Source organism: Amphiprion ocellaris, chromosome 17 (assembly GCF_022539595.1).
Source record: "Amphiprion ocellaris isolate individual 3 ecotype Okinawa chromosome 17, ASM2253959v1, whole genome shotgun sequence".
NCBI lineage: Eukaryota > Metazoa > Chordata > Actinopteri > Pomacentridae > Amphiprion > Amphiprion ocellaris.
This window is the reverse complement of record NC_072782.1, coordinates 11111715-11138248: the sequence shown is the minus strand read 5'-3', so window position 1 is coordinate 11138248 and position 26534 is coordinate 11111715. Positions and strand designations below refer to the sequence as shown.

Below are 26534 nucleotides of genomic sequence, written 5' to 3'. Positions count from 1 at the left end.
CACGGTGGGAATTCAGACCAAAAAACAGCAATGCATTAAAACAATACAGATAGCTGCTTTAATAAGGGTTTATTGAGGTATAAAATGTGACACATTGATGCATTTAAAGATTTATTAGATGCCAGTTGATCTATCCCTACCATTTTAGCATTGCCCAGCTAATCAGCAAAAATATGGGTTTCACACTACAGTAAGTAGGTTCTGCGCTTTTGCATTTATTTGATCATGGAGAATGCAAAATCTTGGAAGATTAGGTTGCAGAGAAAACTAAGCCCAGCTCCATGTTTGCAGGATCTGTGATTGCTGGTCTTCCCTGCATTGGCACCCGCCCACATCAATAGACCTCTCTATTCACATGAATGCAACGCCTGTGTTTTGTCATGCAGAGCTACTGTCAGTCTGATCACAGCTTTAAGCACAACTTTACTTTGAACTAGCATAACAATGCCGGCATTGTTGTAATGACAATGCTAACATGCTGATGTTTCACTATCATGTTTACGCTGTAACCACCTTAGATAGCATGCTAATGTTTTCTGATGAGAACTGCATACAGAGCACAGTAAATGATGACGAATAGTTGCTGAATCACAAAGCTCAACGTCACGTTGGTGCAACAGGAACATTTACAATGCTGGAACAATGAGCGTCTGCAGAAGATTTTGTGCAGATTACTTTTGATGTTGAGATATTTCACTCGATAAATGCAAGTTTTGATATGCTGATGGAACCAAGAGAAGTCAGAGGATCACCAAACTCATGTGGATCCATCTTCTGGGTACCATGTATATCAGTATCAAATTTCTTGGCAGTCTAACATCCTTTGAGACACAATTCTACTGTAACTAAACAGCAAAAATTTTCAGTGCAAAAAGAGCATGCACAGAGGTCATAAATAAAGCTGATAGGTCCAAAGCAGAGACAGCATATATCTATAGATAGATGACAGAAACTCATATGTATATTCAGGATACTGAGCAGACTGACAGACTGATTTACTGTATCTTTACCACGTTCTCAACCAGCCTCTGAGGGATTTGTCTGGGTAAAATTTGAGATTATTTCTTCCCTTCAGTTCTATTTTATTACAGTCTTGTAAGCTGTCAGTAAACACAAAGGGAAGCACTGCGGGAATAGCATTGCATGTTTCCTTTTAAAACCATGAATTTCGAACACTGCACCATCATGTGAATGGATATGGCACATAAAGAGGATATTTGTGATGCGCCCACAAAGCTACAAGATATCACAGTCTCTCCAAGGTCACATCTCTCTACCAAGGATGTCATGCAATCACGAGAAATAAATGAAAAGCACGCAGCATCCTGAGGGGGGAAACCACAACAAATACAGGGCTGAGGTCTTCTGAAATCCTGCACATGGGGATTTGGAGAAAAAATATCCTCCATTGGGTTTCATAAATCAGAATATTTTTAAGATTCATTGTAATTATTGTTTTTTTCTGTGTCAGAGAACTGTCTGGAAACGTCCACATCTGCTCAAGATGACAGCCCCAATATTTGTGAATTTCATATCGGGGTGAATTACTCCTTCAGGTCAAACCTTATGAATCAAATCCAAGGCTCCAGGCAACATAGTGACCCATATTTCTTGTGTAGTCAGTTCTCTCATATGACTTGCTTGTTGTACTTTTCCCATTTCCGGGTTATACACTTTTTCTAGTTTTTAGTATTGTCTAGTATTGTCTTCACAGATATACAAATATCTGTGAAGAATATTAAAATTATTCTTGATCCAAAATTTGTTGAACTTGTTTCTATACAAACGTGTGTTTATCTCATGGGTTCTTACAGTACAATTTAGTGTCAGATATTCTAGGAATACAATGGCAGAAAGACAAAATCAATATATCAATATTTTTTCCGGGTAAAAGAAGTGAAAATAATATATGAGCTAAAACGCAGACTCCTAAACTTTAGAGAAGTTAATCATGTCCTCCCTAGAATATAGTTTTGCTGCCCTAGTTTTCAGCTAATTTCTTTGATAAATGCAAAAGAAGAATAGAAACATTTCAATGTAATTTGTAAACATTGCAGAGTCTCGCAATTAGCTTATGTTGATTGAGTCATCCAGAACGTCTGACAAGTTCATTTTTCTCTCAAAAAATTTCTGCTTGAATGGAGATTTAAATAATCCAATTTATTCAGCATTATCTGAGGATAAGCAAAAGCCTCTTTACATTCCATAAACAAGGAGGAAGTAGTGGTCAGAATACATGAAAGAACATTTTGCTTTCCTTGATTCCTTCAACCTGGTTTTCATAAAATCAGACAGCAAGAAAAAGATATGAGAGATATGGAAGCAGGGATGAAATATTAAAGCCGGGGTGTAACTCCAGGAAGCACAGAAGAAGTTGTCGGCATTTAATTTCACTTCTTTGTTGAGATTTCTTCCTGAGACAGTTGGCGGCATCAGCAGATTCCCGTCGCAGACTCGAAATTCATGGGACAAGTGTCCATGTCAGCACTTTCTCCCCCCTCAGTTGGTGTGTAAAAGGACATCACACTTGTCAGCTGCAGTAAGCCAAATTATAAGGACAAATAAAATGGTGTGTCTGGGAGCAGCGCTTTTCAAAGAAGATGTCCTTTTAGCTGATCAATATGATAGCTTGTATAGGGTTCTCACATGGGCTGACAGCTCCCCTGTATGTCTGCAGGTAAAGGAAAGTTTGCCAGTAAAAGTGAGGATGTCTATGTGTGCATGTTGTATATCTCTTTGTTTGTGTGTGTCTGTGATCTTTGAATATAGAGTATATGCATGAAAAGGCTTATTTACACCTTAAGGTTCCACAAAAATTTAAATTCTTACTTCTTCTGCGAGGAAGTATAAACTACAGCTGTACCGCAGCAGCTTTTTTTGTATATTCTGTTGTTTTCTCATTAGGGGATCAAGTGTTTTGGTAAATTTCTTGGAAAGAATATCTTACACTTGTTCGGACTGCCAATTCATATCCGTTCTTTGGCATATCCAGATTGATTCCTTAGAAAGTCTGGACAACAAAATAATATTTTTTGCAGATCATTTCCAAACCACATTTGGAGGTGGTTTGAATTGTGATTCCAATTGGATTTCAACAGATGTGTCTCAGTCTGGATCCTTCAGCTGCTCAAATTAGATTTCAAAGTGTCTTGCTTCACTCACAAGATACACAATATGGAGAACAACAGTCCATAGACATAAAAAAAATATCTGTTGGGTTTTGCAAGGACACTTCTGTACAAGCAAAGCTAGAAAGAACCTACTATCCCACCTGTGTATCTAATGATGAGCCTACTAAACGTCATTACCACAGCAACCCGTACAGGTAGGCTGATGACATCTGGACATACTAATACTAATCCAGTCTGATCATTTGCAAATAACAGTGTGGACAGTTGTGTTTGAAACATCTCGTTGGAGAGACAAATGTGATGTGCCTCCTGCCTAAACAAAGCATATAGTTTCTAGTTGGGCGATGGACTGGAGGAAAAACAAGCCTGTATTGGATTTTCTATTGTAGGCTAATTTAAATTTTATCAGTCTGCTCATGGTGATTTTGCATTTCAGTCAGGAAACATAATGGAAGGTACATTTGGAAAGTGATAACACCTGCTAAATCTCCACCAGTCCTTTCATATAGACTGTATACAAATGATGGACAAAGCGACCATGATGCCCCCCATTAGTTTGTGAACTAGTGTTCAAAAGCATCAAGTTTGCTATTTCGCTGTCACCATCTTGCTCTTTTGAAACCAAACAAAACAAGCCAGTAGTGGATCTGACTTAAAACTAATGGACACTAAACATGCTGATACAGTAGCAAGTTGCCAAAACCACCCTAAAACATACCCTGCTTTATCATCTATCGTATTTAGAACTCAAGCATAATTTACAAATTGCACATCATGCCATATTGAAGAAAATGTGAAACTAGTGATCAAGGCAATAAATGTATTAGGGAAATGTTAACTGAAGTGCAAAATCAATGGAAAAGTTGGATCAGTTTCTCATAGATGTCTGTACAGTCAGACTTCTTTTTGCAATGTGAAGCGTCGCCCCCTATTGGCTTTCATTGTTTAAATACACAGTTTATGCTCCTTCATGTTCAGTCCTGTGTTTGTTTCACAGTAACAAAGAAGATTGTTGCAACAGACCTTAGCTGATACTTGTCCAGATGTGGTGCTGATAAGGAGATAATACTCAATGTCAATACTCAACCCAACAGATTATCCTGTGACCTCACTGGCTGTAGTATGTATTATCCTGAGCAGGTTAAGTGCTCATATTGGAGTTTAAGGGACACTACAAATTATTTTTAGTGGCCACCTGCAAAAATGTTGCACTAGATAAGTTTGTATAATGATATTCTAAGTCAGAGCTAAACATGAATGCTCCTCGTAGAATCTTTATATTGGAATCATTATCGCCAGAATCAATATTCTTATTTCAGGTAGTTCCATTCTGATCAAATATATCAAAAACACCAAGGTTATAATATACAGTCATAGAAAAAATTATTAGACCACCCTTGTTTTCGTCAATTTCTTGTTCATTTTAATGCCTAGTACAAGTAAAGATGTATTTGTTTGGACAAATATAATGATAACAACAAGAATAGCTCATAAGAGGTCTCTAGCCATTTTCCATGGTTTTCTTGATAATGACCAAATTCACTTAAGTTCTTACATCAATAGCTATAGCATTGTACTGTCAAAAACTGTGCTTTTAGGCATTCCATGTTTTCTTTTCTGTCTCTTTTAGTCACATGATACACACAGGAGTTAGTACTTGATTGCATAACCATTGTTTCTGATGACTGCAGCCATGTATCTTGGCATGCTCTCCAACAGCTTCTGACATTGTTCTGCTGTCACAGCAGCCCATTCCTGTTGGTTTGTTTTTGGGCTTGTGGTTCTCCATTTTACACTTGATGATATTCCACAGGTTTTCAATTGGATTTAGATCTGGTGATTGATCAGGCCAAGGCATGGTTCCAATGTTCTGGTTCTCCATTCAGGCTTTAACTGATCTTGCCGTGTGGCAAAGGGCATTGTCTTGTTGGAAAATCCAGTCATTGGAGGGAGGAAAGAGTTTTCCAGCTGATGGAAGAAGAGTAGCCCCAAACATGACCTGGTTCATTTGCCCTGTTCCACCCACACTGAAACAACCCCAGATCATCACTGATCCACCCCCATGTTTTACTGTAGGGACAAGACAGTCTGGTTTGTAGCTTCCCCAGGCTTCCTCCTAACCAGTAAGTTGGCTGGAGTGGGCATCAGCTGAAAATTGGATTCATCACTGAAGAGAACCTTAGCCCAATCATCAACAGTCCAATCCTTGTGATCCTCAGCAAAGAGTAACCAGGCTTTCCTCTGTCTTTCATTGATGAAGGGCTTCTTCCATGTCCTGCGTGACTTCAGACCAGCTTCAAGAAATCGATTTCCAACTGTCCTTGCCGAACAAGTCACATTTCTCCACAGTGGCCACTCATTTTTAAAGTCCTTGGAGGTCTGACGATGATTCCTGACACAGCAACGGATGAGTGTACGGTCATCTAGTGGGGCAGAAAAACATTTCCTGCCGCGACCAGCCAACAATTTGGTAGAACCATGTTTGGCTTGTTTTTTCTTGGTGTAATGAACGGCTGTCTTGGAGATCTTCAGTTTCTTCGCTACCTGCCTCTCACTCATGCCAATTTCCAGCAGTGCCCAGATGGCTGCCTTTGTGGCTTCACAGAATTCTTTAGTTTTAGGCATTATGTGAGAGCTGACAACTTCTGAGTTGTGCTACGGCTTGAATGTCAGCAGGAAACCACTCTAGGCCTTTGCATGTGCAGTGCTGCTTATGACATGAAATGACCTCCTATTTACTCTGGGAATACAATTAAGCTTAAGGATGTCAAATAGGACATAAAGTATGATGTAATCAGCTGCATTTTTTGTCGTGCTCATTGTATTCTTCAGGTAATATACCTTTAGTGGTACCAGGCATTGAAATGAACAAGAAATTGGAGTAAACACGGGTGGTCTAAGAATTTTTTCCATGACTGTATATACATCATGTACTAAATTTTAATTTTCATTCAACATTTATAGGAGATAACATCCTTCATGAACCTTCACCATGCTGCCATCACACTCTTACTGAGCACTGGTTTGTAAGTAAGTACTAGGTGAGTCATGAATTAGTAGCTGGTAGGTGTGGATTAAGGTTTGTGCTCATTAGACAGAGGTAGCAATGCTATAATCCACATCCTCCCTCACAGCATGTATACACACACATAGGCCAGCATACAGTGCACACAGAGAAACAAACATCCAGCTCAACCCATTAAACAAGTTTGCATTCATTAATTTTGCATGACCAAATGGCAGGAGCCTCTCTTTCAGGTTTTACACATGGAGTTGCTGATGTAACTGGATGAAAATACCAGGAGGGTTTCGGCAGGTATATAGGTTGAGATTTTTATCAGAGAAAACTGTGGGAATGGCTGCAAAGTTACAGTGTCTGCATCTGGATTATGGCTGCAGTCTTTGTCTGTGGCTTCTGAATCGGTGAAATGGAGCCGAAGCAGAGGTCTTCAAAAGTCTAATCCTGTCCCAGTTCCATCAAAATCCTCACAGGGCATCATTATGAAGTTATTGATTTGACGAATGGCCGTGCTGAATGTCACAGCAAAGACAGACAATTTTCTTGGTGTGTGAAGGTTTTGAAATTGGATATATATACTGTATAGTTGAAGAAAAATATCAGTAATGAGGTATAAGTGCTGAAATTGACTAAATGTGACCTTTGCTGTGAGAAGAAGAACAAAACTGGTGTGCAACTCTTAAGCGGACCAAACAATACAAAACAAATTGTGATTTCTTGTTAGAGCAGCTGATAGACATCTCAAAGACATTGTACTTTATTGAATTAGTCCAGCACAGGCTTATCAGAAAGCTTACCTCTCTTCAGATTATGCTAAGTGCTTTGCATTATATATTTTACTGTAACAACTACTTCTATTAAACAGGAAAAATAGACATGCTGCATGCTAAGTAAAGCAGGCAAAGAACAGCATTATTAGGTTATTGATCATTTAGTTGCAGCTGTACGGAGTGGCACTACTTCTCTTTGCACACAGTTTTTCAAATTATTTGGCAGGTAGGTTGTTTCAAACATCTTGGAGATATTGCCATAGTGGATTTAGGTTGTTTCACTTGCTTCTGTCTCTTCAGGTAATCCTAAACTGACTTGCTGATACTGACATCAGTTCAGGGGAGGGGGAGCTCGGGGCTCAGGACTCCTTCTACTTTTTGTCGCAAAGATATGAAGTCGCGACTCTGGCTGCATGGTCATTGTCATGCTGCAGAATTTGGCACCAATCAGATGCCTCCCTCATGGTACTTTGAGAATCTAAGCACCTAAACCACCTAACTGGTAACCATATATCTTTTGCAGTGATGTGACAGTGACACGTCATGTATTTCACTTTTGCCAAAATCTGTCAGGCTCATTGATTTTCATTTAATTTCATAGAAGGTGACTCCAGACAGAACAGTCGCTTCAAAAAGTATCCAGACCCCTTCACTTCTTGCACACATTATTGTGTTGTAAATTTTATTTTAGATAACTAAAATTGGTGTTTCCCCCCATAAATCTACACTCAATAACCCATTATGGCAAGGTGAAAAAGTTTTAAAAAATGGAATTAAGGTATTCAGTACATTTTAGAAGCCCCTTTGGCAGCCATTACAGTTCCAGTCATTGTGGGTAAGTCTCTTCAGCCTTTGCACACCTGGATTTGGGAAGTTTATTGCATTCTTCCTGACAGATCCTGTCAAACTTCCTCAGATTGGACGGGAAGCATCTGTGAACTGCATCTTCAGGTCTCTACCACAGATGCTCTGTGGGTTTTAAATATAGGTTCTGGCAGGTCCACACTTGAACAAACAGTGATTTGTCCTTAAGCCGCTCCAGCATTGTACTGGGTGTCTGCTTTCATTCTCGGTCTTGCTGACCTGTTGCCCAGGTCTCAGGTCTTTGCATGTTGGTGCAGGTTTACTTCAAGGACCTCAGGGACCTGGTTGCATTCCTTCTTTGCTCAGTTCTGACCACTCCACTTCATTCTTCCCTCAGGTCTGATCTGCCCTCAGTTCTGGTGGTAGCCCCCTCCTTTGGTCATCCGGTGTCTATGGTTGTGGATATAGCTATGAGCAGATGATGATGGTGGTCACTAGACATAGTTCTTGGAGCTCTGCACACGAAGTTCAGTTTCTGATTCATCAAGCAGGCTGTCATGAGTCATTGACCCAGAGAGGATTCTATCTGTTTGCTTTACTGTGAAGGTCTGATTGATAGAGTGCTGCTCCCATTTCTCCTTGAGGCTGTTGAAGCTCTGTTTGTTGGGTTCCTGGTCACCTGTCTGACTAAAGCCCTTCTTGCTCAATTTGGCCAAACAGCCCCTACAGGATAAGTCCCGGTGGGTTTAAACTTCTCAGATTTCGCTATATTTGACACCACTGTGGTCCTGGGAAATAGTTTAAAATCGTGCCTCATCTATGCCTCATGGTAGCTTTACTGAGAAGGTCTACAGACTTCATAGCCTGGATTTTGTCCTGACTTCAGTGTGAATTGTAGGATCTTATACATAGGTATGGTCCAAACTAAACTGTATCAAATTCATTCAAGTTGCCAAAGGTGGACTTCAGTCTGGTTCCAGGCATATGTCGGGGATGATTAAAGCAAATAGGGTGCCTCTGACAACAATGTGGAGTAGCACAGCTTAAGAAATCTTTAGGTTTTGATTTTTTTTTTTTTTTTGAGAAAATTACAAAACAAAATCTACAAAAATGTTTTCACTTGATTATGGCAGGATATTGAGTGTTAGTTGGTGGGCAGATGTAAATTTACATTTAGTAGGTATATTGAGAAGAAGGAATCTTAATAGTTCTGAAGTATCTGTAGATGAAACCAGGCCAGTCAGTAAATTTGTATCCAAGTAGCTTCCACTCTACCTTTGACTTTGATTGCTTATATGACTAGACATTCACAAAAAAGACCCAGAGTGCTATTTAATTACAGACATTTAACACAGCCACATGTTTTGTTCCCTCTTTGTGGTAATTAAGCAAAAATAGTTCATTGATTATGGGGAACATCATGGATTAATCACTAGATAACAATGATCTATCACAGTCGTGTGCTTCTTATTCTTCAGATGTTCAGATTTTAGTGATGTTAGTCTCAGAAGGGAACATGGTGCATTGAGAACAGACAGTTTTCAGTTCCTGCAAACTGCTATGAAGATAAAGTGTGATTACGTGTGTTGCAGTGCTGCTCCAGTATTGATTTTAAAGGTCTGTCTGGAAATGTCTGTTGCTTTGATTCTCCCAAACGATCTATAAAATATGTGTACTAAAACACATATTAAATGCACTAAAGGTAATATTCTGCTGCCACTGTATCTTTTTCCACAGGTGCAATATTGAAAATGTCGAAGAGAGATGTAAGATTTTGATTTTTGTTTAATAGAATGACATGAGGATGATGTATAGAACAGTGAAGCTACAAAGAAAACACCATCTTAACTTGGTGAGCGCTTTGATTTTTGATCTAACATCTGTATATCAACGACGGCAGCTCTGAAAAGCTCTGAAGAACCACGAGCTGGAAGGCAAAGTATCTGCTTTACATGTGCCACAACCTAAGCAGTGTAGGTGGGCACGCCTCACTGGGATGTATATGTATTTGCATTTATTAACATTCATTTTCCTTCTATTGAAGGAAACATTTTCTTCCTGATTGAGACCACTTTGCCACAGAGGAACTGTAACAACTTCTCTGATGCTTTAGGGAGAAGTGGAAAAGACAATCATTTTTGCATGACTGCTGTCACAACAGAAAAATAGTTTGGGGTTTTTTTTCCAGGTTTTTCATGTCACTGCATGTTTTTGGACATATTGCTGTTCATCTCTCTCCTCTGCATATAATCATGTGGGAGAGCACTACAGCTCACTAAGGCAGCACCTTTGTAAAAAGAGAAAATCTGAGCTGCATCTGAAAGAGCACCACCTTATTTGAGAAACACTGGAGGCCGCTTGTCAAGCTTCTGATGTTTTATATTCAGGAGTAATATCTGGATTCAGATGAACAGAGGAACCCAGGTGTATCTGGCCACTGTCTGTGCAGGATTCAATCAAAGCCAAGTCAGATTTGTTCCATCTTCCTTTCCTCACTCGCTATTTCTCCTAATTTCACTTCAATTCACCGAGCTCTATTGGCATGAATGATAGATGAGCAGCTTTGCCACAGTATCAACAATAACCATTCCTCTGACCATTTGTGTGATTGCGTATATGTATACTATACATATGCAATATACTGATGTTATTCAACAGCTGGACTTCTTTTGTTGCACCTTCATTTCCATGTTTACCTTTTTCTATCTTCTCCTGTCAGACAGTAAATCACTTCCGACACAAGTTATCAGGATTTAGTTCATGAATTTAAACCAAGTTAAAGATGTTCTTCTTCTGCGGTGTAGTCTTGTCTTTTAGCCCCAGTTTTGTGAGTTGAGATTTATTTATTGGCATTACTTTCTATTGAAGAAATATTGTGTAAGAACACTGCTCAGTCTGTGAATTACTTTAAGTTTACAGTTTCTAGCTTATTTATTTATTTTTCTATTACATTGCACGACTTGATACTTTTGGAGTCTACAGTTATATGCGACATTTCTACTCTACTACATTTCAGCAGAAAATATGCCCTTTCCTATTTGATAGCTGTAGTAACCAATTACTTTGCAGTAAAATTTGGATATATAATCTTAGAAAATAAAATAGCTAATAAAATACAATTCATTGTTGAAGATTAATACAGGAGTTCCAGATGTTTTTGTCTGGCCATTCTTATTACTAGTTCTTCTTCTTCTTCTTCCTCTTTGAATATTACAAAAACCAAGGTTGGTGGCCATGTCACATTTAGAATGTCTATGACCTTTCCAGATCATTTAAAAAACTACACCCGACTTATAAAGGCACAATTATGAAAACGTACAAATACTGAGCAGCCACAAATGCAATTTGTCTCCTGTACAAATAAATTTACTTTTAATAGTTGAAGATTTCTCTGATAATACACCACTGTATTGATTCCTATTCAAATTATCTGAAAAGGTCTTTAACCACTGCCTAAAGGTAGCAAGAAAATACATTTTTTTTTCAGCAATTTGGTTGAACCAATCCTTTAAATACAGACCACTGCCGGCCTGAAAGAGGACAAGCTCTTCATCCAGACATGCTCTGTGGTGCACATTTGCTTCCGTGTGTGCTTGTGATCACACTTTGTTGGGAGAGGATTGGATTTTCTCTCTCCATTTGGGCCACCAGTGATTAGATGAGTCTATGTCTGAGAGTTTAATCCTTGTTGGAAGGAGCACCAAGTTGCATGCAGCATGCTCGCGCACACACATTCACACACTCGCACTCACAATTTGAGATCCAGATGTATCTTTTTTTTTTAAAGTGCTGCATCTGCAGGGAGGCATGTGGTCCTCATGGCACAGGCCCAAGCTGCTTATTGATGGGCAGATTTAGCCTCCATTCATTTCACTCAAACGTTCCTTTGTCAGGCCCCTCACCCTCGCTTTTTTCTCTCACAACACACACACGCACGCACGCACGCACGCACGCACACACACATGCACACACACACCGTGTGTCAGATGATGCCAGCAGAGGTTGGAGACTTTGTGCAACAGGCCAGAAATAAATAATAATGTCTTTCAAAACACGCTGTAACATAATCCAGTATTTAGTTTGCTTGTGTCTTCTTCTGCACTTTCTTTTCCTTCTCTTCCTCAAAAATGATTTTCAAAATTGACAGCGTGTTGTACGTCAGTGAATTTTGGGTTGTAAATCTGCCTCAGACAGAAGGACAGAGCGGTTTTAGCATAATAATGCAGCATCTCTACTGTACATTAATATTCATATTTACAGACTGCTGCTGCTCTGACAACATGCACCTGCCAGACATCTGTGTCACTTTTGCACATTTGTTTGTAAAATTTGTGGGTTTTCTCTCATTTTTATTGCTGCTTTACCCATATAGGTATATGTATTTGGAGTCTAAAATTAGATACATACTGTATATTTCACAGCGGCTATTGTGTTTTTTTCCCCAGCTGTGGTGACTTTGGCTCCATCTGTTGATTAGTCAATTTAGCTCTGAGACTAATTTCCATAATGGCCCTCTAAAACACATCTAAAGCCCTTGAGCGACACAAAGGTGTGAAATACCTATTACTGTGGAAATTTACTCATTAATAGAACGCTTCATTAAAAATTTACTGAAATAATAAATTAGTCACTGTGTTTCAAAACTGTTGATATGAGGTCAATGTGGACAGTTTTGCATAATTTAAGAGACTCAAAAACCTGCTGTGAATTTAACACGCACTGACAAACTTTCATGACTGAGCTCATAATGGATTTTAACACTTTTCAGACAACTTACAGACAGATCCGGACATTAAGTTCAGCACAGCCTTAAATTAAAATGCTAATAATGATGTCATTCAAGAAATTCAAACACAGTTCAGTGCAACTTCCAGAGAAAAAAAATCATTATTGCAGGAGTGCAACTAGTAAATTGACTGTGTAATTTAACAAACTGGTCATTGTATTTAAAACTAAATAGCCCACTATGTGCCAGTTTACCTCAATATGATTTGCTACCTGAGGGCTGTACTACAAAGCAAGTCTGAGATAACATGACTTTCTTTACGTTAACTGGTTTACAAAATCTGAAACTACGCTCAGGTAAACTGAGTATCATTTGAAGGGTTTGGAAGCAGAGTAGTCTAACCCACTTTTGGTAGTTGTTGAGAAAAATGGGTTCACAGTTTTGTGTTTTCAAGAAAGGTCTAACATTAGAAGCGCGACTGACGCTGTATTTGGGTTGTGGGTTAGACCACTTTGCCACTAAAATATAGACAATAAAATATTACAGAAATCATATAAAACTCAGTTTGGATTTTTTGGAGGTTTGACCACTCTGCTTTTAACCCTCTAAATTTGCCATCTGTCTTTCTTAGGCCAGGTTTTCATAATTAGGCTCTGTGTGAAACGTGACATTTGACGTGCCGTTTTGCACTTCTTCTGCATAAAATTGACTGATGTGATTGTTTACTGCCTACTTCAGTCAACAAGAACAAGTTGTTATAATAAATAACTATGCAAAATATTTAAAAAATGATTGCAGTAAAAAGTGCTGTTACTGCAAGCAATGCGAGAGAGAAATGCTGGTAGATAAGTATTAATCATGTAAGTTAAAATGATCATATTAACCACTCAGTGTACGGTGAGCTTTCCCCTCTGTGGGATCAATAAAGTTTACCTTATCTTACATTAGAGCTCTTAAACTTTAAACTCCTCTGATTCTAACATGATGTTCAAGAAGTACATTTAGGTCTGATGCTGCTTCATAATGACAGATAAAATCTGTGTTCTATTAGCTGCACTTTCATCAATTTAAAATAGACTTGGCAGCAAATGAGGAACAAACATAACTAAATAAATGTAGGCTCCCTTGGTAATGATAATGCATACAGTTTGCCTGCTGTAACTGCACAGCGTTATTCAGTGGCATTACTAACATACAACTCAACAAGTTTGCAGATGCACTATATTGCCAAAACTATTCACTCACCCATCCAAATAATCAGAATCAGGTGTTCCAATCACTTCCATGGCCACAGGTGTATAAAATCAAGCACCTAGGCATGCAGACTGCTTTTACAAACATTTGTGAAAGAATGGGTCGCTGTCAGGAGCTCAGTGAATTCCAGCATGGAACTGTGATAGGATGCCACCTGTGCAACAAATCCAGTTGTGACATTTCCTCGCTCCTAAATATTCCACAGTCAACTGTCAGCTGTATTATAAGAAAGTGGAAGTGTGTGGGAACGACAGCAACTCAGCCACCAAGTGGTAGACCACGTAAACTGACAGAGCGGGGTCAGCGGATGCTGAGGCACATAGTGCGAAGAGGTTGCCAACTTTCTGCAGAGTCAATCGCTACAGACCTTCAAACTTCATGTAGCCTTCAGATTAGCTCAAGAACAGTGCTTCAGCAGAGAGCTTCATGGAATGGGTTTCCATGGCCGAGCAGCTGCATCCAAGCCATACATCACCAAGTGCAATGCAAAGCGTCAGATGCAGTGGTGTAAAACACGCCACCACTGGACTCTAGAGCAGTGGAGACGCCTTCTCTGGAGTGACCAATCACGCTTCTCCATCTGGCAATCTGATGGACAAGTCTGGGTTTGGCGGTTGCCAGGAGAACGATACTTGTTGGACTGCATTGTGCCAAGTGTAAAGTTTGGTGGAGGAGGGATTATGGTGTGGGCTTGTTTTTCAGGAGCTGGGCTTGGCCCCTTAGTTCCAGTGAAAGGAACTCTGAATGCTTCAGCATACCAAGACATTTTGGACAATTCCATGCTCCCAACTTTGTGGGAACAGTTTGGAGCTGGTCCCTTCCTCTTCCAACATGACTGTGCACCAGTGCACAAAGCAAGGTCCATAAAGACATGGATGACAGAGTCTGGTGTGGATGAACTTGACTGGCCTGCACAGAGTCCTGACCTCAACCCGATAGAACACCTTTGGGATGAATTAGAGCAGAGACTGAGAGCCAGGCCTTCTGGTCCAACATCAGTGTGTGACCTCACAAATGTGCTTCTGGAAGAATGGTCAAAAATTCCCATAAAGACACTCCTAAACCTTGTGGACAGCCTTCCCAGAAGAGCTGAAGCTGTTATAGCTGCAAAGGGTGGACCGACGTCATATTGAACCCTATGGATTAGGAATGGGATGTCACTTATATTCATATGCAAGTCAAGGCAGGTGAGTGAATATTTCTGGCAATATAGTGTATAATGTATTCCCTCAGCTGAGAATCTGTAAAGAATTGTCAGAAGAAGAATTAAAGAAAGGGTACAGTTGATTTAAATCCCAAACTCTGAACATGATTTTCCTCTGGAGCAGGTTAGCTGTGCAGCATAGGTTGCCATGGTGATGAAGCAGGTTAAACAGGAGACATTGAAAGCTGTGACTTTATGCTCAGCATACCTTGCTAACATGTTAATCTCCTTTCGCAGTACAGCCCTCCGATCATCTTGGCTGTTGGTGTTGTTTAGTGTCTTACAGCTCATATCGGACCCATGTGGCACAAGAAGATGCGTAAATGAATCAATCAGTCAATCAACAACAACAACAGAAGCATTTTGATATGTGGAAGACATTCCATGACCAATGTTCTACTAGGTAAGACAAATCACGTTTCATAGTCTGCTATATTTGTTGAGGTTTCTTTGGACCCAAGCTGCTGCCATCTCCTCTGGCTTCCAGTGCGACTCATGCATCCTCTGGCTCCAACACACACCATCAAGTTACTCATACCATCCTAAACCACACACACACATTCACAGACACACACACAGACACGCTTTTACTCATTTCAACCCAAAAATACAAGGCCTGCTCAGGCCATGTTTCATCACACACACAGACGTCATCTTTAAAAAAAGCAGCAACAAAACAAGGTTACCGAGGCTCTTCACTGCTTATTTACATCTGTCTTTCTTTCATTCTCCTTGAGAATTTTTTCCATATATATTAATGAAAAGGCCAGGAGATATAATAGAGACACAAAATACAGTGAAAATAAACAGCCTCTTCATCCCTTAAGTCTCACCTTGCAGGATTCTTACTGATAACACAAAATCTGTTTTGTGCACTCGTATTTGGTCTTTGTCTCAGGTATTTTAAGCTCCTGTCACTCCACCAAGCCCTTTATTTAAGCAGTAAATCTGCACATATATGTACAAAAGAGACATTTGTTGCCTCTTCAGAGTTGTAATATGTTTACATGTCACTTTGGCATTTCCATTATTCGTGATCATCTTTTCTCTCAGGTGGAACAGAGTTTGAGAGATGCATCAGAGGAATCAAATGACATCCTTCAGGGGACAAAACAAGGGACTTGGCTTTTGACATTTAAATGAGAAACAAAAGCAAAAGGTGATTGCTGTGGAATTAGAACTGGGAAAGGAAAGAAACAACAGTTGGGATTTGGGATATCATCAGAGGCTTAGAGGAACAAAAGGTGGGTTTGCAGGGTTTGCAGATGAAGAAGAGCGGTTTTTATATTACCATGTAGACTTTTTTGTCCCCAAACAATCACATTTTGTCCAGGTTTTGATTTACAGCAGTTCTCCACAGATGACGACGGATCTTTGCTCCTCGGCAACCTGTCTTGGATGACATTTTTTATTGCGGCAGAGACAGTGAAAAATAGTCGGATACTCGCACAGAATGTCTCGCTTGTTCTCAGAGGTGAGCGTCGCGCAATTAGTATGCAACCGAGACACCTCAATGTAGCCGCAATCTGAATAGAGAAAATGAAAGTTGTGGAAAATATGATGTGTTTTCAGAGCCTTGGGAGAAAGGAGCTAATATGCATGTCAGTCAAGCCTACCGGCAGCAGATAAAGCCCAGCGACCATTTTATGCCTGAGAGTGACTAAGATATTGGTGTGAACTAACTGACCGGATGCTGTTTTCATAGTGGGTGACCTCCAAACAGAGATTTATGCAGAGCAGGGGAGTGTGAGAGAAGGGAACAGTGATTCTCATTTGTCCTATGTCATTCAAATCGGGAACAGAGTGACACTTCAATTAACTCCCCGTCCTCAACAAAGTTTACCTTGGTCTTCAAAAAGGCACAGCATTTTGGCTCATCCTACAGGATTAGCCAATCATATTTCCAATCTCAGACCTGTCACCACGGTGTCGCTGGTGCGGCAGCTGGTAGTCATATTGACAATCTATTCTTCAGGAGGTAAAGAGTTGTTTTTCCCCTGAATTTCCAAAGTGGAACATTGTGCTTTTACTCCTTCATAGCTCCTGCTCATATTTTTCTTCTTTATATTTGATCCATTTTTTTTCTGTTGTTCGTCTGTTTATCCATCTGTTTGTCTGTCTACCTACCTTGACTTGTTGCATCTCTGTTCAGCTGTCTCTCAATCTGTCTGATATTTTTTTTCCTTTCTGTTTCTCAGTTGGAAATACAGAAAGGTTATTTTTTTTGTAAGTTTCCTGAAATTGGATTTCTTTTTCCTTTTTTTTCCAAGGGTCATTTATTCTCTTCAGGCATTCCACCTCTGGGCTGGGTCGCACCAGAGGTTTGCATCACAGACAATGTTGGCCCTGACCAGCCAGTAGCAGAAATATCCCTGGCATGAGTCCAAAGCTTTGTGTCCACGAGCCTCCTCCACAGGCTCTAGAAGGTTTCCTGCACTTATATCAGCCCAACTCCTTCCACTCTCACAGAGAAGGAAGCATGGTGTTAAAATAAATGAATAAATAAACAAATAAAAACTAGGATCAGACTTAAGGAAGCAAGCTGAGGAATCATAGCACTTCAGTGAAGCAGCAGATATGAACCAGTAGAAACTGACATTGCTCCAGATGTTCAAGTTTGGCCGACATCACCTCCCTCTGCTTCTGGATTGAAGCACCGAGAGACAACTGAGGAATGCAAGCAGATGTTAAGCATTACTGTATGTGGGCTGAGTTTGGCTAAACTGTCCCATGATAGCTGACAAAAAGTGTCACTGTAGCCAAGGAAGTCCACAGTGATGTGGTACATTCACAGTCAAAAAGAAAGTACAAAATGTGCATACTGATGTCATTTTTGACATGGACAAACATCTGATCCTCTCTAATACAGGGTCTGTACAGTAGATGAAGAAAATGAGTAATTATAACCTTGGTCTCGGAACTTGGTATTGCCTCGTTTAACAGAAATAACTTCTTGTAGGTCTTTTGTAGAACTGTTTATCAGCGTCTAACATCTGCTTGCTGAAATTTCTGACCACTCTTCCATGCAAAATGTTTTCAGTAGCAAAATGTTTTCCCTCCATGTTTCAAATCCCTCCACAACATTTCAATGAGACTCAAATTTGGGCCTCTTTTCTTGACTGGGCCGTTCAATAAAACCCCCCATTTCTGCTTTCTGAGACATTCCTTGGTGGATTTGCGAGTGTGCTTAGGAGCATTTTCCCATTGAAAGGTCCACCAGCAATTCATCTCTCTGACAGATGGCCCCACATTATCGTCAAGTGCTCTTTGATATGATGCAGAATTCATCGTTGAATCAATGGCTGAAAGCTGCCCAGTCCAGCACCAATGCCTTACAGCTGGTATGAGATTTTTCTCCTGAAAAGCTGCACCAAACATGTCTACTGTTACTGCGGCCAAACAGCTCTGCCTTTGATTCTCATGTCTGGAGCACATTACTCCAAAAAACCTGGTCTTTGCCTGAGTGTTCACTTGCAAACTACAGTTTTACTGCAATGTTCTTTCTGAACAACAAAGGCTTTTTCCTCACGTGCCTGTTATGCAGGTCAAATTTGTGCAGTCTCTTTTTGATTATAGACACATGTGCTTTGAAACCAGTAATCTAAAGAGTTACGTGTAGATAAAGTGATGAAATTTGGGGATTCTCAGAGACTTCTTTTTGCACCAAACGGCCTGCTCTTTAACTGAATTTAAATGGCGTGATCTATCCTGGACAAACCGGCTGTTGTCATAAGTAGATGACTTTTCACTAAGAAGAATGGTTTATTTAGAAGAATTTAAAGATAAAAAGAACACTTTTCTACACTTAAAAGCATCCACAACCTTTTTCTGAAAACCTGAGAGAGTTCTTAAATGTCTTTAAATCTTGGCATGACACTTAAATACCAAACACCAGGCCCTGGATATCAGAGGTTTAAATAAGACAGGTTCCATGTGTCACTCCATGAAGATCTTTCAATCACTGGAACCTCATCTGAAATACCTGATTCAAATTTTTTGGATTTGAAAGCATGATAAACATACTTATCTTTTCATGTCATTGATCTGGGTATTTTTTGTTTGTTTGTTTAGATTTTTTGAATATTCTTAAGTATTTAAATTATGAAAATGGCTGCAAAATGTAAGTTTTGTCTTATTTTTTAAGTATCATTATTTGCAGGCACTGTTTCAAAGATGGCCAAGGGTTTGTTCATTTAAATATGTCAAAACAGCCAACAACAAGAACTTAATAAGTACTTATTTTTACACATGGCTGTAAATCAGAAGAACATTATCAAGGACCACAACACAAATTAGAATACACTGGGCATCAAGAAGTCAACAAAGAGTAGATATTTTTTATAGGGGGGCTTCACAAATTTGCATGTCAACATCAGTTTACTAAAGAGCAACCTGCTATTCAGTCTGTACATGATGTTGTATGAAATCTTCTCGAGCTCTTAACTTTATTATGTTTATTAAAAAGCTACACCAGCAAACACAATATAAAAGCTGCAGCTGTCTTGCATGCCTCAGAAAAAGCATAATAACTTCTCCACCTTTGCAACCACTGCAAAAGTAAACAAATGTTACATGCACCATTTCTTGCTTAGTTCTGCTACAGTCTTACTGTAGATTCATCTATACTGCCAGCTACTGTGTTGGAGAGTAATTACAAAAGTGTGACCACTGTATTTTCACACACCTACAGAGGACCACGGAGCCCCCAATGAAAACACTTTACTGAGCTGCATTGGGGGACAAAGAGACAGAACAACAGATGCTGGCTGTATTCCAAAGCAACACGGAGAATCCAGAGACTCTTTCTCACAGTTGTAAATTTGGTGGGAAGCCATCTGAGAAGACAGCAAACCCCAAACTTTTATCTAAATGGAGCATCTGCATATCGGATGTTTACTGCAGAATTGCCTTTTAAAGCCCTCTTGGAGACAACAGGAACCAATAATGGTCACAAACTGTCAGTTCTGAGGAAAACCACACCTCTGGTCAAGAAGAGGTTGCATTCTTTACTATGATCTCCTGACCTTCTCCTCGTAACACCAAGACCTTTCTGTAGAAGAATAAACTAATCGGTTTCAAAATGTGAAATGTAGGACAACATCTGGACTCAATAATCCAGGTCATCTGGACCAGGGCTGAAGAAGAACATCTGAAGTGTTTGTGGAGGACACACACACACATGAAACACAAACACTCCCCTTCTCTCTATCACAGCCATAAAAGACACAGAGAGACTTCTATACTAAGCATTAATAATTCTGAAGTCTTATTTTAATTATTGTTGAATGTATTTGCTTGTGTTGATATTAATATTAGAGGTTTACTATCATGTATCCAGAAATTCCACAATTTCCCTGCATGTTTACCTATTTTAATGAGATTTTATATATAATCATAGTAGAGATTTAACAACTGGATTTTTCTGTTTAGGAAATTTAACTTAAATTAAGTCCTAGAGGTATTTGGCCTCTGACCTCTTGAAGGATTCTTTCTACTATTTCTTGGGCTCTTTGTTCTTTCAAGATGTTTTTTTAGTTCTTCTGTTTCTACCTTGATAGAGTTTTTCTTTGTTAATTTAAACAAAACAACAACGTGAACGTTTTCTTTGCAACTATGAGCTGTGACTCAGTATATTTGCTTCGCCACATGTTTTTAAAGCATCAATTCAAAGGTGCCGTCCTGTCGCTGTTCCTGAATCAGCTCATCCAGCAGGTCCTCACAGAGACACATGCTGTTGTAACATCAATATGCAAGTATTGCTTTCTCTCTGTTGAATGGGTGAATTTAGAGATTAAAATTGACTTCTCAGTTTCAAAGTGATTCTAAATTTCTCACCACTTTACCAGTTGATCCCAGTGACTGTCATTGTTAATTAATTAGTTTGTTTACCTGTATTTATTCATTCACTGTCTGTTTGTTATGCCATTGTTGTCTTATTGTTTGTGTGTAGCAGGAGTTAAGGAATGTTTTTTGTATAATTATCATCAGCTCTATCATGTAGTTTTTCGTTCTGGAACTGGAGGTCAATGAAATAAGAGTTAACAGCTTCTGTGGTAAGCAGTGTCTAAATCGTGCTCTGTGAACTGTTACGCAAAAACCTTTGTTCAATTCACATAATCATTTTTATCCAGATGTCTGCTGTTAATGGTCATTCTTGTTTTTGGCTCTGAAACAGTATCAGATTTAACAGCATTTAAATGTATTTTGGAAAAACAGTACGCTACCATCTGAATTTGGCTGTGAAGCTTTAGATTTAAAACGAGTGAATGAACATGAATGGGTGCCCTAATCCTCTATTTTTGTATGTTTTTTGTATTTAATACCACTGCAGACAACAGATGTATGCTGACAATGGCTTTTCGTTTTTACTCTAAGTACCACTACCAGCGAGCTCTCCCTCATTTCTGCAAATTAAAACAACTGCTGTGTTATTGTCTCACTTGTACTCTCTCAGTTGGTGGTATCTATTCATTGCTCTGGAGCATATGACCCCTTTTTTCAATTTGTTTTTTTTTTTTTTTTTTTTTACATGTGTAAATCAGTAAATGCACAAAGTTTTTAGCATAAGAACTTAATGTAGCGTCGTAACGGATGGTGCTTTGTACACTGAACGAGACCTGAGATCAAGATGCAGTTGATGTAAAGCTGTGGACATTGTCCTCATACGACCAGTGGTGGTATATCAGCATTTGTGGAGAAAAACGTGTAATATCACATGTAAGATCAGCATCACATGAGCTAAGAATCACTTGTACTCCCAGATTTATTGCCAGACGGTCATAAAGAAAAGAATCATAAAGTCACACTTGAAGTCTTGTGTTTATTTCCTCTGCTCTTCTCTTTGTCTCCACTATTCTCTCTTCTATTCAGCTGCATTATAACCTCACCTCAAAAAAGGAGACTGTTTACCTGAGCACATTCATTAATTTAAACTCCTTTAAACAAAGTTCTACTTCAGCTTCCTCACCTTCTACATCTAACATTCATCACAAACAACAAACAGCTCTCCTACGATAGACTTGCGTCACATGTAAGACTGGATGATCAAAACCCGCTCTGAGTCACACACGGATCCAATATACTTCTGTTTTTTTTTTCATCTGAGTCAAGGTGTCATCCTGTGCATGCAACACAGATCCATTCCAGCTGATGCAAACATAACAAATATTATTCCCTCTACAGCCTTGTGTGGTAGGACATGACTCCTTCATCATTACACACCTTCCAATGTGCGTCCGTGGTCATGAATATAAATTCAATGCTCCATAAAGAAATGGGTCTCAACGACAGCATCTAATAAGAATATTCATACTGTATATCAACCAAGACATGCATGAATAAATATAATTGAACGGCATGGTGCAAAGGTAAAAGAGAGGAAATGACAGACAGGAGAATTACTGTAAGGATGTGGAGAGATGGAGGCGTCAGGAGTTGTGAGCTGAATGCTGAGCTTAATGATGGAAATGAAACAGTTGTTTTCTGTTGCAGTACATGAGCCTGAACCCGATGCTTTGAATTTTACATAGTTTTTTAGTGCGTAAAAAAGTAAAAAATAATAACATAATAAAAATACCTTCTCATAATTGCACGACAGGCAGTATTTGACAAGTTTCCTGAAAATGTAATCAGTTTGTAATAGAAAAAAAATATATATATGTATTATTACATTACTGATATCCCAAACTGGAACAAAGAAAGTGACAAGTAGAGGGATTGACTTAAATGTAATTGGATTTATCACAACTAAACTAACACAAAACAACAAAGGAGTGGGGCGGTCAGCAATATCAGCAGTGAATGGATGTGTGTCATGTGTGCTGTGGAGGTGTTGAAGGTGCAAACACAAAAGAGGGATGATGCCAGATGGATGGAAGAGCGAGACAAAGGGAGCACATGTCAGCTTTCTAGCCGGTGAGGCCCAGGTGAGCTCCATTACATGTCAACCAATTGCCCCCTGAGGTGGGCAAACGCCGCCTACAAGGCAGTGGGAGGGGCATCACACTGATTACTAAATAAAATTTACATTTGCTTTCATTTGTTTATTCAGCTAAGCTCTGTTCAGTTGCTTTTAAAAATGCTCCCAGCCACATGTCACATATCCCACATTAAATGAGTGCAAAAATAGAAAGAGTCTAGCCAACACCAGGAAAAGTTAGTTTAAAATCCCATTCCTGACCTTGGTGCAGTGCTGCTGTGTGCCTTTGCTGTGGCTAATGTTTAGCTAGCCCCATTTGTTTATTGGATTTTAAGCTCTGGTTTTACTCCAAGCAAACAGTTTATCTTTTCCCCCCTGAGATCCACTGAGTAACATACAGACTGATGAGGTCAGTGAGAGGGGTCAAGCTGGCAGATATAAGGAGTCCCCAGTGCATCTTCAAAACAAGTGTTTTTATTTAACAAAAAAAACCAAATCAATTTACAATATATACAACAGAGTTCTGGGCCTGTAAACTGGGTCAACTAAACAGAGATAACTTTCAGCTATGATAAGTTAGCAAAACTGGATAGAGTAGATGGAGCAGGTAATTTGAAAATAAAAGGTGAACACAAGGACAGACTCTACCAAATAACTGCAAATGTAATAAAACTGGACAATTGGCTTGTCAGTTTAAAAAGTTGTGCAGATTATTTTTTTCTTCTGGTAGAAATGTAAAAACCGCTTAATTCCTTTCTGAAGCAACAGCAAGTAAATACCAGGCTGGTACCCGACACCAATAGTGATAGTTACTGTGTACAAAAGATTCATGTGTTTCCCCAAATTACTGACATTAGATCCCCACTGAGGTACTCAACTGGTTCCTGATTGAGTGCAAATTTTAGCAAACCAGCTAACAATGCACAAGTTCTAAATAAGATAACATAAGAGCAACCAAGAGCTGCATTTCTCTTCCTTTTGGTCTAGACTGAATGCAGAGACCAAATTGATACCAAACTTCTGTTTACAGAACAAATATGTGGCCCCAGAACTACTCTTCTCTAAACATTTAAGGCTCCCTTATGCATTGTTTGTCTGTTCTCTTTTTGATATACATATCTTTGTCGCCTTCACTCTCATCCCAACTGGTCAAGGCAGATGTCTGCCCTGCATGAGTCTGGTTCTGCCAGAGTTTTATTCCTATTAAATAGAGGATTTCTTTCCATTGTTGCCAAAGAGCATGCTAAAAGGGAATCTTTGGGTATGTTGGGTTTCTCTCTATAATATAACACTGTAAGGCTTTACATCTTAATATGTGAAATGTCTTGAGATGACTTGTATTGTTGACTGATGCTGTCTAAATACAAGTAAATTGAAAACTTAACTGAAATACAAGGTGTTACCAATACTGATCATAGAACATGTATTTCCACTGACATTCTGAATGAAAACAAAGCATACACCTGCTAGCACACGAAATGACAATGCCACAAACTGTGAACAAATCAGGTTCAAGGAGTCAAAAATACTTTGCACTGATGGTCAAAATGAAATGAGTAAATGAAACCTCAACTGTATGCTCACAGTCATGTTGTAAAGTCTTCACACAGAAGCATCTCTCCCACAGGTTTCCTCTGAAGCCTGAGCAGCTGACACATTAAACTTACCGCATGCTTTGTTGTTTCCAGAACGCTCATACGTGTTTAGAGGCTCGGACAAATTTATGCACTCCAGTGTGGTTGCTCTCATTTGCACACATTGGCCACATACTGTGTTAGCAGTATTTCCTCTCTAGCAAATCTCCAGATACGATGCGCTCGCAGTTGCATTTCCTGAAAAGGTTAGAAGTTCAACAGAGTTTATTTCAAAATGCTGTACTTGCCAGCCAGGCTCATTTCAGCATTTAGAGGCTGCGTATACAAATCATAAATGGCTGTAAACAGATACTAGGACAGTATGTTGATAAAGCTGATGAAGCCATCATGACAGATAATGAATAAGTAATTTAAATTAATTACCTTTTTTATATACAATTATGTTTTGTGTTAATTTATTAGTTGAGTATTTCTTGCCATTGTATGTTTTTTATTTATTCATTCCAAACTTTTTCTTTACTTACACTCAGGGGCGGATCTAGAGAAAAATTAATAGGGTGGCAAAGGGGTGGCAGATATATATATATATATATATATATATATATATATATATATATATATATATATATATATATATATATATATATATGCATACTCTGCCAAGGAGGCGGAACCTTGGCAGAGTCATGTGATGACTGCCATTGGTTTGTCTGTCTGTTAGCAACATTACTCAAAAATGGAATGACGGATTTGGATGAAACCAACCAGCAGGCGTTATCAAATTGACACAAATACTGCTGAAATAAGTATGTTAAATAAGTAAATATCATTTGTATTTGTCAGCCAATCCTAAACATGAGTTGTTCTTATCAGCTGTCAATCAGAATATGTGATTTGATATGTCTAGCAGAAAGGGGAAAAGATTTAAACTGAAATAAAGTCAACCTTATACACTTTGAAGAAACCAAATGCTAGATATGTTAAAAATGTTTCTTAAATTTAGCAACAAATTAGATTAAGACTAGACAATGTCTCTCTTATGCACTGTTTTGGGAAATCTGCATTTGTGTGATCTATGCTTATGTTCAGCCTGCCACAATGATTACATTATTAATTCATCTAGAACAGAGTCAGAGTCCAGATAATTTTATTTATGGTCTGAGATTTGTGGTTTTATTTTTTGATGCTGTTTATTTGAGACATATCTTACAATAATTCTATAATTCCAATATTTGGATATTCTTAAGAATTAAGGATCTACTTATCATCTTAAAATTAAAAGACTAACTACATCAGATAATAGTTTGTCCAAAAAGGTAATTATTGCGACAGGTGTACCTCTTACTCAGATATATAATACTAAAGCAATATTCATAGCATGTGGACCAGTTGGACCAGAGATAGTCTCTGATTTACCTTTAGCTGTGCCTTCATTTCTTTCTCTCTCTCTGAACTCTTCCTCCTCCATCTCCTCTCTGGGATGCTCTTCCTCCTCTCTTCTTTTAGGCTGGGAAAAGCTGCTGGTGGTCGCCTTCCTCTTCATTCTTTATTGTCTCCTACAAGAATCACACTGACTGAATTATGTTTTTTCCTTTGATAATTTTAATTATTAACTATGACACAATCTGATGTGTACAATTTAAACCTTTAAAGAGATACTTAACATGTAAACGTTTTTTCAGCTGTAAACTAAATGATATGACTGTACTATGATGAAACACATCAATGTTGGTGTTATTATGACCGTGACACCAAAATTATAATAAAACAGCATTAAACAAGCAGGATATAGTTTTCAAACAGTGCATGAAAACCTGGTGTGACTGGAGGTTTGGTTACACTTGAATGTCATGTAAAGTCTCAGTGAATGTGTGATTTCTATTGACTTACAGCCTGTTGATAGAACCACAGGTTGTAATTATCAACAAAAAAGAAAAACTTCCACAGATCCCCCACCATCCTTCTGTGGCTGTTCTCTAACACTAGCTAGCTACAGAAGTAAAAATTATCAAGGCCCAGACTCACTGGAAACCGTGGCTCGTCTCGCAAGCAAACACTTTATGTGAATTTAGACACTATTAGCATTTAATACATTGTGAACAGTTATATTAGC

At 38.9% G+C, this 26534-nt stretch overlaps 1 long non-coding RNA gene across 1 annotated transcript; it reads right to left on the bottom strand.

The window, feature by feature from the left end:
- Window positions 1-23284: 23284 nt before the first annotated feature.
- On the bottom strand, window positions 23285-25942 carry LOC129350966 (uncharacterized). Its single transcript, XR_008604568.1, has 2 exons — window positions 25838-25942; window positions 23285-24658 (listed from the first exon to the last, which is right to left on the bottom strand). It is a non-coding gene; the product is annotated as an uncharacterized LOC129350966 (long non-coding RNA).
- Between the last annotated feature and the right edge of the window lie 592 nt (window positions 25943-26534).